Source organism: Chiroxiphia lanceolata, chromosome 18 (genome assembly GCF_009829145.1).
Source record: "Chiroxiphia lanceolata isolate bChiLan1 chromosome 18, bChiLan1.pri, whole genome shotgun sequence".
NCBI classification, from domain to species: Eukaryota; Metazoa; Chordata; class Aves; order Passeriformes; family Pipridae; genus Chiroxiphia; species Chiroxiphia lanceolata.
In genome coordinates, this window is record NC_045654.1 from 8,000,639 (window position 1) to 8,013,939 (window position 13,301).

Genomic DNA, 13,301 nt, shown 5'->3' on the forward strand with positions numbered 1-13,301 from the left:
AGGAAGCGGCTCCCGGGCAGGGACGCTGAGGATGCGGGCGGTGGGTGACGCTGGACCCCCCACGAGGACCCGGCTCCATCCCCAGCGTCGTCCCAGTCTTGGCACTCGGGATCGGTGGGAGAGTTATTGAGCGGGGCCAACAAGGAGAAAAAAGACATTCAACAAATAAATGAATAAATAAATAAATAAATATTAATGTAAATATTAATATAACTATATATATATAAATACAAAAATATAGAGATATGGAAATATATAGATAGACATATAGAAATATATAGAGATATAGAAATGTAGAGATGTCTGGATGAAATGTGTATAAATAATATTAATAAGCACTATAAATAAACGTATTAGAGCTAAATAAAATTAATATATAACGGGATATATATGCGTAAGTATGCATATATGTTGGGTTTGGGGAGGTTTTTTGTGTGTCAGATCAATGAAAAATTAATTTGTAAACGGTTAAGATCTGGGAATAAGAAAAATTACAACTCTAAAGAGATTAAGGTGAGAGGGGATTTTTTCCTCATCCCTTTTATTGGCTGCTTTAAGCACTGGGGAGGATTTTTAGGGGTGCTGGGGGAGCTGGGAGCCCCATCTCCTGCTCAGTGCTGGGGATTCCTCTCCCTCAGTATTCCAGGGCTGTGGCACACACCGAGTCCCTCCAAGTCAGGAGATAATTAAAAAAGGATCCAGAGGAAAACCTTGTGCTGAACATGATTAAGGCAGCACCTTCCATGGCCATGGACTCTTCTCCCACATTCAGCTTTGCTGCAAACAGGGATATGGGTTTGGAGGGGGCATTTTCCAGGTGCCAGTGGAGCGGGAGGACCCTGAGGAACGTGCCCACGGTGGTTCACGAATCCCACTGGGAGCCCCCAGCCCTGGAGCCCAAGGCGGGAGTTTTGGGAAAGCAGCAGCTGAGGAGAGGCTGGATCCTGCTGCTGTCCCTGCTGAGGGACCCTGCATCCTCAGCTCTATCCATGCTGGATGCAGGAGCATCCATGTGCAAGGAGGATCCCAAACCCCTCCAGGCAGGCGCAGGCGGATGGACCACGGCTCGTTTCCATAGGAAACCAGGCTGGGAGTGCTGCCTCAGCTCCAGGCTGGGGGCTGAGGAGCTCTTTGTACTATTTTAATCCTCCTGGCACTTGTTTCCTTGGGTTGGCCATACAGAGCCCCAGCAGCATTCCCTCCCTCCGGACAAGGCTGCGGGAGACTGCTGGGAATGAGGGGAGATGAGACCTGCCATCAGCTGGATCAGTGGGTCCCACACCCAGGGGCCTTCCCTGCTTCCGAACAGTCCCACATTCCCCCCCAAACCAGCAATTCTGTCCTGTATGTTATAAAAACAGGGGTGTCTTCTCCCTCTGCAGCTCCCCAAAGGGGTGCTTGCAATTCCAGGTCTCCTAATGGGATGCACAGTTCCCCCTGAGACCAACATCCACTGGAAAACAGTTTGGCTTCTCAGGATCCTCCTGAGACATCAAATCTATTTTCCTTATTGACTGTGGTGCAAAGGAAGTGACTCCAAATCACTTCTCCCAGCGATGCCGCACCAGAAAGACACAGTTCTGCAGGGCTTCCAGGGTGGTTTTGACCCTAAAATCCTTTTGGTTGTTGATAAGGGGCTTTTGACATCAGCCTTAAGTGTTCCCAGATAAATCCCTACGTCAGGGGTGTTGGATCTTGAGCCAAAAGTGATTGTGGAGGTTCCTGGCGACAGCCTTATCCAGGGGAGTGGAGCTGGTGGCTCCCAGTGCCCTGGCACTGGAGTGGCTTTCCTTGGATAAGGGCAAATTCTGGGTCCCCATTCCAATGGGGACACTGGAGTCACCGTCCCCTCCTCCCCACCACAGCAGGAGGCTGCAGCCCTCATTTATGGTCTTTTTAGAAACTCCTAATTACAAAGCTGGCTCGGGAGGGCTGGAAAAAAGAGGATGAGGTGCATTATAATATTAAAAAAGCTGCATCAAATCTCATTTTGAGGATTATGAAGTGCCAGCATAAAAAAAAAAAAAAGCTGTAAACAGAATGTCTGAAAAGATCTTAAGCAGAAAGGTCAGAATCTAAAATTTAAATGGGTCGCTCGGTGCTTTCTTGCTCTGCTCCACTAATGAGTGGGGATGTGGAAAAACAAGTTTGGGTTTGAAGTCCCAGTTTGGGCCTTTTGTGACTTGAAATGTCAATTTTTTAATAGCTAACTTCTTCCTGGTGGGGGGGTGCAGGTGAAGCTGAAAGAGGGTTTTCTCCCACTGGCCCCCAGGAACCAGCAGTGTTCCAGCTGGGAGTCTCCTGGAGGCTTTGCCTTCCTTCCAGGGTGAGGCTGGTGCCTGCAGACTGGATCCCTAAGGAGTGACATCCAGGGAAAGGCAGGACAAGAAGCCTCATTTGAGTAATTTACTTATTCCCATCCTCTCTGACCCCCTGGTGTGTTTCTCTGTGTTTTTCCACCTCCCAGGGAGTGGAAAATGTCCCTGCAATCCTGGCTCTCCTGGACTGGGGAGCTGGGCCAGGTTATCGTGGAGCAGCTGATTAAAAGTCAATAATTAGCAAATCCCATGCTCTTGGTGCCTGTCTCTGCTCCACCTCAGCTGTGTGGGGCAGGAAAAGGGGATAATGCCCAGAAATGAGGAATGCTGTGGAATAATCAGCTCCTGCTGGCCATGCTGGTGCCTTTCCCACTCTTCTTTTTCATACACATTTCCCATTGTTACGACTTTGCTGGGAATGAGCTGAAATCACTGAAATGAGGGCAAGCAGGGTTGTTCTGATGGGGTTTAATTGCTTGTAGGGGTGAATTTTGGACTCTGGAGAGGTTGGAGGCAGGGGGTGTGTGTGAGTCTCAGAGCCCTGAGTATCACTGGCATCCCTGGCACCATCCCCAGTGCTGAAAAGGATTGACCAGCCCTTGGCAGCTGCCGGGGAATGTTGGGAAGTGGCTCTTTGGAATGGGAATCCACCCATGACCCTGCTCCAACCGCCGTGAGGTGCTCAAGAGTTCTCCTCAATTCTGGTATTTCCCTGGGAAGCAGGTGGTGGCCATGGTCCTCTGGGAATAACACGAGCCTCTCCTGGAGATTCATCTCCCAGAAAGCATCCCCCAGAGGGCTCACACCTCTCCTGCCCTGGTTTTCCTTAATTAACTCATTAGGATGTCAGGACAGGGGCGTGAGTCCCTGGGGAGGGACCTGGAGGTGATGGATGGCCAAGCTCAAGAAACGCCCCACGGCTGCAAATCGAGGGTCATTTTAGGGTGAGAAAAGGGAAAAAATAGGAACTGGGATGATGTAACGCTGACCCAGGCTTTTGTGGATGCTCCCTGGAGCAGCAGGGCTGAGAGGATGGACACAGTGCCTTGCTGTTGGTTTTGTGATTATTTGGAGTTGGAGGAATTGATAAAAAACCCACCCAAACAAGAAAGAGGCAACTGTGTGGATTAAAGCTGGAAAGAAGAGGATTAAGAGATTGAAGGGAAAAGAAGTGCAGAGAATGCAGATGGAGGGGATCTTTCCCCTTTCAGCCACTCTGCCAGTGGAAAAAGGGGGGAAAAAACAGATTTTGATAAGCTCTTTAAAAAATTCATGAGGTTTCCATCACTCTGTTTATTTATTTGTTCTCCTGGGATAAACTCCTGAAATACAACATCCCATTTGTCAGCAGGGCATAAATCAGATTGTCGTACTAATAAATTCTAAAACCCAACACTCTGGGACTGTGTTGCTGTGCTGGAATGGGGGGGGGGCATTTTGGGGCAGGAGGGGATGGTTTGGGGCAGGAGGAGATGGCTCAGGGAAGGAGGGAATGCTGCATCCAACCTGGCCTGGAACACTCCCAGGGATGGGGCAGCCACAGCTTCTCTGGGCAATATGTACCAGGACCTCACCATCCTTACAGGAAAGAATTGCTTCCTAAAAAACAATTTAAATCTCCTCTCTTTTAGTTTAAAGCTCCTTGTTCTCCGTGAGAGCTATTTGCCCTTTGAATACAAAGCATTGAGCCATGCAGGAATTCACCAGGAATGGGCATTTTGCAATCCATGGGGCTACTATAGGGTGACCTTGGGCTCAGTGCTTAACTTTTCAGGGCTGCTGAGGTCTAAAATGTGATGAAGATTCCTCCCAGGGGTGTCCTGAGTATCTCCTGGTGCTCCATGAGTGTCAGAAGCACGTCCTGAGCTGCAGCCTCCACTCCCACAGCCTCTGTCACACACAGCCAGCTCAGCACCTTCCCTTAAACTTCAAAAGGAGATTTAATTTCCATTTATTTCCACTAATTGATGGATCTGGGTTTGTCTTTCATGTGTTTTTGTAGTTTGCAAGCTGCCTGTTGGAGCACAGCGGGCACCAGGATGTGACTGTGCCCTGTTGCCATGAATGGTATCACCAAACCATCACCAAACCCTTCCCCACAGCCCCCAGAATTTCCTCCTGCCCTGAAAACTTCAGGCTTTTGGAGAAAAAGTGTCTGAAGGAGGGAATTTTCGTGCCTGATGGAGGATTTGCCCAGATCTAGCTGGGATCCACCAGGACCCACTCTGGGAGGGCAGCATGCCCAGGACTGGAGCATCTGGGATTCAGGGAAATAAATCCTTGATACCTGCAGCAAATCCATGGGTCATGCATGATTAAATGCCAGGGATAATGGTGATGGATGTAGGGAAATGCTGTGGCTGGAGTCGGGGTGATGCTCTGCCCTCCGACCCAGGCAGAGGCAGCTCCACAGACCTTCAGCCACGGATGGAGAAGATGGAAAGGCTGTACATTTCCTTGGGACCATTTGTCCCCCCTCCAGTGCCTCTGGGGCTCAGCCTGAGGCTGTGGCTGCTCCTGGCCATGGCCCTGGGAGTGATTTTGGTCCAGGTGGACCAGGACATCCCCAAGTAGAGCAGGTCCCCAAATCCTCCCAGCAGCAGCTGCTCTGGGAGGCAGCGCAGGTGTTTGGCTGGGGGAGGAACAGACAAACCATCTGTGTGCACGGGTTCGTCCCAATGCTTCAGTGGAGGAGCAAATTCAGAGGCAAAACTGCTTCCCGTGGCTTTGCTGTGGGATTTTGGCATCATCCCTTAGCGCTGGCTGATAAATGAGCTGCTCCCCCTGCTGTGCTGGGCACTGCCGAGCACTGCTGCTGCAGCTGGAGATGCTCCTTCCTCACCCTCCCGGAGTCTGGTTTGTGCTCAGGGTGGGGAAAAGATGGGGCACAGTGAGGCAGGTCCAGCCTTATTCCTGCTTGAAATGGGGAAACTCATGAAAACCTTAAAAAATGCCCATTTCCCCTAGTTTTCTCATCCTCCTGCCTGGTCAGTGCTGCTGGCAGAGGGATTTGCTCTGAGCTTCTCTGAGGATGAGGAGCATCCAAGGGCTGGGATGAGGGCAGTGGGATGGCTGGCCAGAGCATCACGGTGGGAGAGAGGAAGGGCCACATGGCCAGCACTGCCTGGTGGTCCCCAGGCACAGGTGACACAAGGTCCCACAAAACCCCAGCCTCCACAAGCAGGACGGGATCCAAGGGGCTCCCCAGGGGTGTCCATCCCCTCCAGCCCCCCCCTTGCTGCAGCTGAGCCGTGGCAGTGCCGGATCCAGTGCCCGTGGATCCCTCAGGCATCCAGCAAACCCTGCTCCTGGCCAGAGTGCTGCCAGCCCCAGCCCAGCCCATGGCAGGAGATTATGTAGCTTTGGAGCAGACACGTGGAATGGCTGTGTCCTACTTTTTGAGAGCAGAATCGAGCAGAAAAAAAAAAAAAAAAGCCACAGTTGTGGTGAGAGCAAATATAGTAACTGGCTCCCACCCTAGCTCTGCTGGAGTGTTAAGAGCTGCAGAGCCAGGCCAGGGTGACATCCCACAGCCTGGAGTGCCCCCTGGGAATGGGAAAAAGTGCTTGTTTGTCCCCCACTTTCTCCTCCTCCCCACTGGAAAAGCACCTCCAGGCACGTTTTAGGCTGTGTCTGACACAACCAGATACTCATCTCCCTCCCCGCGGAGTCAGCAGCCAAGTGGCTTCTTGGCAGTGGCCTTGTCTCTGTCCCTGTGCCCTTCCTGTCCCCATCCCTGTTCCTATTCCTATTCCTATTCCTATTCCTATTCCTATTCCTATTCCTATTCCTATTCCTATTCCTATTCCTATTTCTGCTCTTGTCCCCATCTCCATCCCCATTTGTTCTCCTGTCCTTGTCCCAGTCCCTATTCCCACCCTGTTCCCATCCCTCATTCCCCATTTCCCATTCAATCACATCCCATCTCCATTCTCATTCCCATTGCATCCCATTTTCCTTTCACCATTCCCCATCCCCACTCCATCCCATCCCATCAAATCCCATCCCCATTCCTTATCCCTATCCCATCCTATCCCATCCCATCTCATTCTCCTTTCACCATTCCCCATGCCCATCCCATCCCAACCCACTCCATTTCCATCCTCATCCCCGTTCCAATTCCCGTTTCCATCCCATCTCCATTTCATCCCCATACTCTCCCATCCCCATCCCATTTCCATCCCATCCCATCCAGGGAAATGATTCCACCTTCATCACTGATCCCTAACTGGGAGCCCTCCCTTTCCAGTGGATGCCCAAATTGAAAGAACCAATTAAAGCCACTTAATCAATGACTTAATGGGATGGGGATGAGGATGGGGATGGGATGGGTTGGAATGGGATGGGCATGGGGAATGGTGAAAGAGGAATGAGATGGGATGAGGAATGGGGATGGGATTTGATGGGATGGGGAATGGTGCTGCTGGGGTGCATTCCCAGCATTCCCCCTGGAATACCTGCCTCTGGATTTACTGCCTCTTCTCCATTATCACCAATCAATAGAACAGTTATCACTTAATGGGCTAAAATTGTCATTCTAATGTCCCAGATCTGCATGTTCTGGGTGGCTAATTGGTGCAGAGTTGATTTTGGGGGCTTAATGAAAATGTAAATTCAGGCCCATTAATCAAACAATTATTTCGGAACCACGAGACAGACGGAGCTAAATCTAATTAAGGAATAAACAAAGTTAATCAGCGAACAGAAAACACTTACTAATCATAGAAATTCATTGCAAGAAAGAAATCTTAGGCAAAAATTTATTAAAGATTCCCAAACCTGCTCCTCTTCTTAATAATCCACTGCTCTGGCTTCCAGGAAGCCCCATCTTGGGTTTATTAAAGCATTTTTCTGCTTTAAGGTCCGCTGGGCACCAGAGAACTAAAATATATTACTCTGCAAGATGAATAATTGCATCAATTTAAAATAATAGGGCCAGGGACCAAATGGGGAGGGAGGGGGGGCACCTGATGTTGAGGCTGATGTGTTTTGGGCTTAATTATCGGCGGTTAGAGCTTGCCCAGCTCCAAAGTTAATTCTGATTCAGGCAGAAAAATTGCACAGAGACTTAAAGATTAAACTGGTGGCCTTTCCTTTCCCTCTGCCTGTTCAGAGCTTCTTGGCAAAACCTGCTTGTCTGGCACAATTCTGTACATAAATGGGAATATTCACTCCTAACTCCCTTCTGACTGGTGCCACTTCCCACTATCTCCAATATTTGTGGCCACAAAGCTGCTTTTTTTTTTCTTTTTTACTCCAGAGCAGCACCGTGATGTGGTCCTGAGGCTTTATCCATAAATCCCATGGCTTGGCAGGATTCTGGTGCTCACACTCTATTCCTGCTCCTTTCCATCTCCAGGATGGAGAGAGGTGGGATGGGACACAGAATCACTGGGCTTAGGGGGCTGGGAGGGGACCCCAGTCTTGGTGCTCTCTGAGCCTCCCACCACTCATTCCGATTCCTTTTCCCCTCTTTCTCTCCAGATCCATCACTAAGCCCATTTTCCCACAGCCAGGCTAAGCTGTTTATCAAAAACCTCCATCATTAGGTTAACGATTCTCAGCAAATTATTTCACCCACAGCCTGGTTCATCCAGAAAATGGAGCAGGAATGTTGACAGCTCCACCAGCTGTGGGAGGGATGGACACCAGAACCACAGGGTGCTCAGCACTGTTATCCCCCCTTTGATATCCTACAATGTGCAACATGCCAGGTGCTGCTCAGGACCCCAGTCCCAGCTCCATCAGCACAAAAACAGACCCAGAGAGGAGTAGGGGTGGTTTCTATCTCTCTCCATCCCAACTGGCATCCATTCATCCATCCATCCCATCAGTGGGACACCGTGAAATGGGGGGCACGAAGCTGCGGCCTCCATGCTCCTGCTTCCCAGTTTGGGGATCAGCTCACCTGCTCTCCACCTATTTCTGCATCATGTGATGCCAGGAACATCCCCCCAGCAAAGCCCCAGCCCAGGAGCAACCCCCAGAGAGCAGGAGGAGGCAAAGGGCAGGGACAGGAGGGATGAAGGACAGGGATGCTGCGAGGACAGCCCAGGGTGTCTCAGCTCTGCTCCAGCCTCAGGACCACCTCCTGGAGTGCAGTGACCAGGACCTGGGAACAAGGTTTATTTTCCCACCAGCCCCCGGGTTCTCCTTGTCCTGAAGCCACCTCGTGTCCTCACTTGTGTCCCCGAGGCCACGACATCACCTGCATCTCGAAGTGGAGCCAGAAGCAGATTTGCTGCACCAGCGCTGCATCCTGAACCATCCAACTCGGCTCCAGGGCTTCAAAGTGCAGGTGGGTCCTCCCGGGAAGGGGGCTTGCCCTGGGGGCCGGGGTGGCACCTCTTAGAGGGGGGCAAAGGATTCATTTCCAGCTTTCTGAGCCCAGACGGCCGCTGCCGTGCGGCTCCGCAGCGCCCGCCTCATTGGCATTCCCCGCTCACCCGGCGGGACCAGCAGCGCTGCAGAGCCTGAATTATTCAGCTCAAGGAAGGACCATTTGCTGATGGAGCAAGGGAGGACTCGTGAGCAGGACTCGGGAGGCTACTCCTCAAAGCAGCTCCTGCGGCACTGCCCTGCCTCGGGGCTGGAACACATCCCGAGCTGCTCTAAAACGTGGGATTTCTCCCATGGACCTGCTGCCTGGATGCTGTTGTCATGTGCTCAGCAGCAATAGATCCACAGCACTGGTCAGACCTGACCTGAGGAGCATTTGTCTAAAAACTATGAATAAAAAGCTGGGGGAAAAAGACCTCACATCAATTAATCGCTGTGTTTCAAAATGTCCCTTTCCTCGCTGAGGCAAAAAGTCATCTCTTGATATGTTTAAAATGCTCCTTTCCACACTAGTGCTTAAGAATTCCCCCCAGTGCAGATGTGCCCCTTGCACAAATTCATTGGTATTTAAGGATTTCAGGAGGTGCAGTTTTGGGTCATCACAATTCCGATCAGGCAGGGACAGACCTTTCCATGAGCTGAAGAGAGCGATGAGTTTCCACCCCATCGTCCCCCTGCCAGGGCAAAAAATAAGATGAACTGGAGGGAGCTGCTTGTTAAGTACCAGTGGTAACTGAGGATAAAGGGAGGTGTCAGTTCAGGAGGTGTCTGTGGGGTGATGTGGGATCCTTAATGATGGGGGGGAAGCAGGGATGGTGCAGGATGGAATGTGCTGGTTGGGTCAGGGAAGGACGTGTGACAGACGGCTGAGTGACCAAGGTGACCTGTCACGTCTCCTTGCCCTGCAATTTGATGATTAAACCAACCTGCTGCCAAGGCTTCAAAGCCTCATCCTGCTGGGTGCCAGGGGCCAGTCCCACACTTGGCACAGTGCAACCCCGGGCTGGAAACACTCACGAGGCTTTTTATCAAGCTTTAGGCTTGACCACTGACACCTATGTCACCTTTTCTCCCCCTGTGCCCCTGTGGCTTTACTAAAGCAGGTCCTGGCTGGGAATACCCCCCCCCCCGGGTGCACATCCTCCCCCATCCCAGGGACAAAGCAGATCCCTGTGCCCACAGCTCTCCTATGCTCTTGGCTGCAGCTGTTTTGCACCAGGACAGTAATTTTTAACTCTATTTTAGCATAAATCCTTGTCTGAATTAAATGTCAGCACCACCCAGCTCCACCTCCCTCTTCATGCTGCCTTTCTCCCCAGCTCCTGTGTAGGATGCTGTTAAGTGTTTCAAGTTGATTAGGAGAAGAAGACATGGAAACTAAACTGGGATGAATAAATGCTGTGCTGTCACCACCAGCAGCTGTTCTGTGGATGGGTGGCCCTGCTGCCCCCACCTCCCCACGCTGATCCCATCACACTCTGCCCCAGGGACAGCAGCCAAAGCTCCATCTGCCACTGGCCACTTGCATGAGCACAGGAGATTTTCCAGCACCTTTGGTCACTGCTGCAGGACAGAGAGATGCCAGGAACTGGGAAGGCACGGGGTGACCAACACTGTCCCCTCTGCGGTGCTGGCACCGTGCTGGTCCCCAGCCTGTGGATCAGCACCTTCCCCACAGCACTGGCAGAGAGGGATGGAGATTTCCAGGGCACCAACACCGTGGCCGTGTCATTTTTCACACAATTAAATATAAAGCGGCCCAAGTGCAGCTCATATTTCAGGGTTAATGTTGCTGCCAAATATTATCACGGCAGCGCCGCTTGTAAAACAAAAGCGATCGATGAGGTTCCGTCTCCAGGAGAGCAGCTCCAGCTCAGCATGATCCTCGTGCATCAGACACACTCCCTGTGCACCAGAACATCCCTGGGCACCCCTCCCAGGGACCTTCTAGGGTTTATTTTCCCTTTTACTGGGTTTTTAGTTCAACAACGCTTTGCTTCGTGCTTCTGTTTCCTCATGGAATCCCAGGACAATTTAGTTGGAAGGGACCTTAAAACTCATCCCATTCCACTCCCTGCCATGGGCAGGGACATATTCCACTAGACCAGGTTGCTCCAAGCCCTGTCCAACCTGGCCTTGGACACTTCCAGGGCTGGAAGGAGTCTATTCTCCAGTGATATAACCCACCTTGACCTATAGTCCTCTGGCCTGGCAGGATACCTTTTCCCTTAGGCAGGTTTTCATGCCCAGTTTTCCTGCCTGGCTGTCTCCAAAGGCTTTTTTTCTCTGAAAACTTTCCAACCACTTGATCACAGCCAGTTTGCAAGTCTGGGCTATTAAATACACCCTGAGAGCAGTGGCTGGGGTTGAAAGCTGTGTGAGCTTCAGCGAGGGGAGAGCTTAAGAACCCTTGTCCTTGGGGAGAGCTTTGGAGATAAGGCACAGACTGAATTCAGCCCCTGGAGATCCCACCTGCCTCCCACAACGGAGTAGGAGTCACAGGGAGCTGAATAATTCAAATTTTAAAAGGAAAACGCTCTTTGTCTTCAGGCTGAATAAAGCCCTGATTTGCTGAGGCTCTTGAGATCTTGGCTGTAACACTCAGGGTTTCCATGACAAGGTTCTTATCAGGTAGATACCCATCAGCTCTGCAGCTCTGCCTGGCTGGCCCTTAATTAATAATGCTGACCTTCATCAGGCAACAAAGAGGAGTGATAGAGACACCTACAAATTTCTCAGGCTCCTTCCCTCTCAAATTCAGCCCATCCTGGCTACAAACAACCTGAAGGCTTCTCAGTAGCAATTCCCTTTCACACAACTGTAAATTTATTTCTTTTGTTCCTTTTTATCTGCCACTGCTTTTATTTTCCAGTTTGACCAGATCAAGGCGAGTCCTTTTGCTTGGACAGTTTTTGAAAGGAGACAGTTTGTGGGATTTTTTTTATAGTGCTGCCAGAAAACCTGAGAAATCAGTTATCTCTAATGGATTCAGAGAGCTCTCAGATCTCTAAAAGCAGAAAACTGCAGTTTCCATCTCGACTCCAGCTGCTTAATTCAGGTTTGGAGGCAGGAGCCAACCTCCCGCTGCCTGATCTTCCCAGTTCACCTGCTCCCTGCCCATGACCCTCATTGAGGGGCATTGATTCATCGCCCAGCACCCCCAAAATGTCCCCAAGAGGTGCCTCCCCGTGCAGAAACGAGACAATCCAAACCTCAGTTTCCCCCAGGCAGGTCTTTGTGGCCTCTCCAGACCCCACCACAGACCTTCACCTCTCCTAACTGGTTCTGCAGGAGCCCAGAGGAGTTTGTAGCCCCAACTCTGCACCTGAGTGAAAGAACAACAGTTTATTTTAGGCTGAGGACCCGACGAGATGAAAGCCATTGATCTGAGCTCATAATTACATTGTTATCTGTGCCCTGTGAGATAAAGAGATTTTGAGCTGCTGGCTTTTTGAAAAGCCGGCCTTGAAAGCGGATAGAAAAGGGATTTATTTAGTTGAGCTCCTCTATTTTTTAAGTGAAATGTTAAATAGTAAAAGCTTGCTTTTTTTAATTTTATTTTTTCCCCCAGAAGATGAAAAGCCATGGAAGGTTTCTGTCCTGCTCAGTGAAGCAGGAGAACCTCAATGATGCCCCAGAATCATGTAAGACACTGAGAGCTTCCTAACACATTCTTTTAATGAAGGATACCCCAAGGACGTAGACAAAAAACAGCACTAGGGGATTCTGGCATGAGCTGGGTCATTGGGTGCTGCCATGACCTCATGCAGCAACATGCACCTTGGAGAGGAGCCATTTGGCCACGTTGTGCTCTGCATCTCCTGCTCCAGGGCTCCAGGGGCAAAGCAACACTTTGTCAGTGTCTTCAGCCCAGTGCTTGCTCAACATTCCTGTAGCTTTTCCTCTCTGATTTTCCTGGCCCCTCTCCAAGATCAGCAAGGGACCTGCTTCCACGTCAGTTGCTTAGTGCTGCTGTCACCCATATTTTACATCCCTCTCAATGAAGAGCAAATCTATATTGATTTCAGAACTACCGGAGCTGTAAATTACTGGCCAGGACTGGCCTGGCCCGGACCAAGACGAGAATCTATTGATTGTACCAAAGGTCTAAATCTAATTAGCACACAAGGAAACTGGTGGGAACAGCAGAACAATTCATATGTTCTCAGGTGTAATTAAAACTGGAAACCCACCTACAAAAGCAAGAGAGGTAAAGAATGGTCCTGTTCAAGTGCAAATTGCAATCCAAGGGTTTCTTTTTCAGAGCAGCTGACGGGAAAATGAGGAAGGACAAATAAAAATCAGGGGGGACAATAGAGGAATCTCTATTTCTCTATTTGGAAGCCTTTTCCATTCAGGACTTCACAACCAATCACAGCTGGTGCTCTGTCACCTGCAGTGGAACACAGCACAGGGAATAGGGGGGATGATCATCCCAGTCTTCAGCTGGAGTTGGGTGACCTCTCTGCTGGGACCTCTAGGGTGGGATTTCTTGGCTGGGAGCTCTTGGATGAGACCTATCTGCTGGGAGCTTTTGGATAGGATCTCTCGCCTGAGACCTCTTGGATGGGACCTCCTTGCTGGGAGTTCTTGAATGAAACCTCTCAGCTGGAACCTCTTGGATGGGACCTCTCCACTGGGACC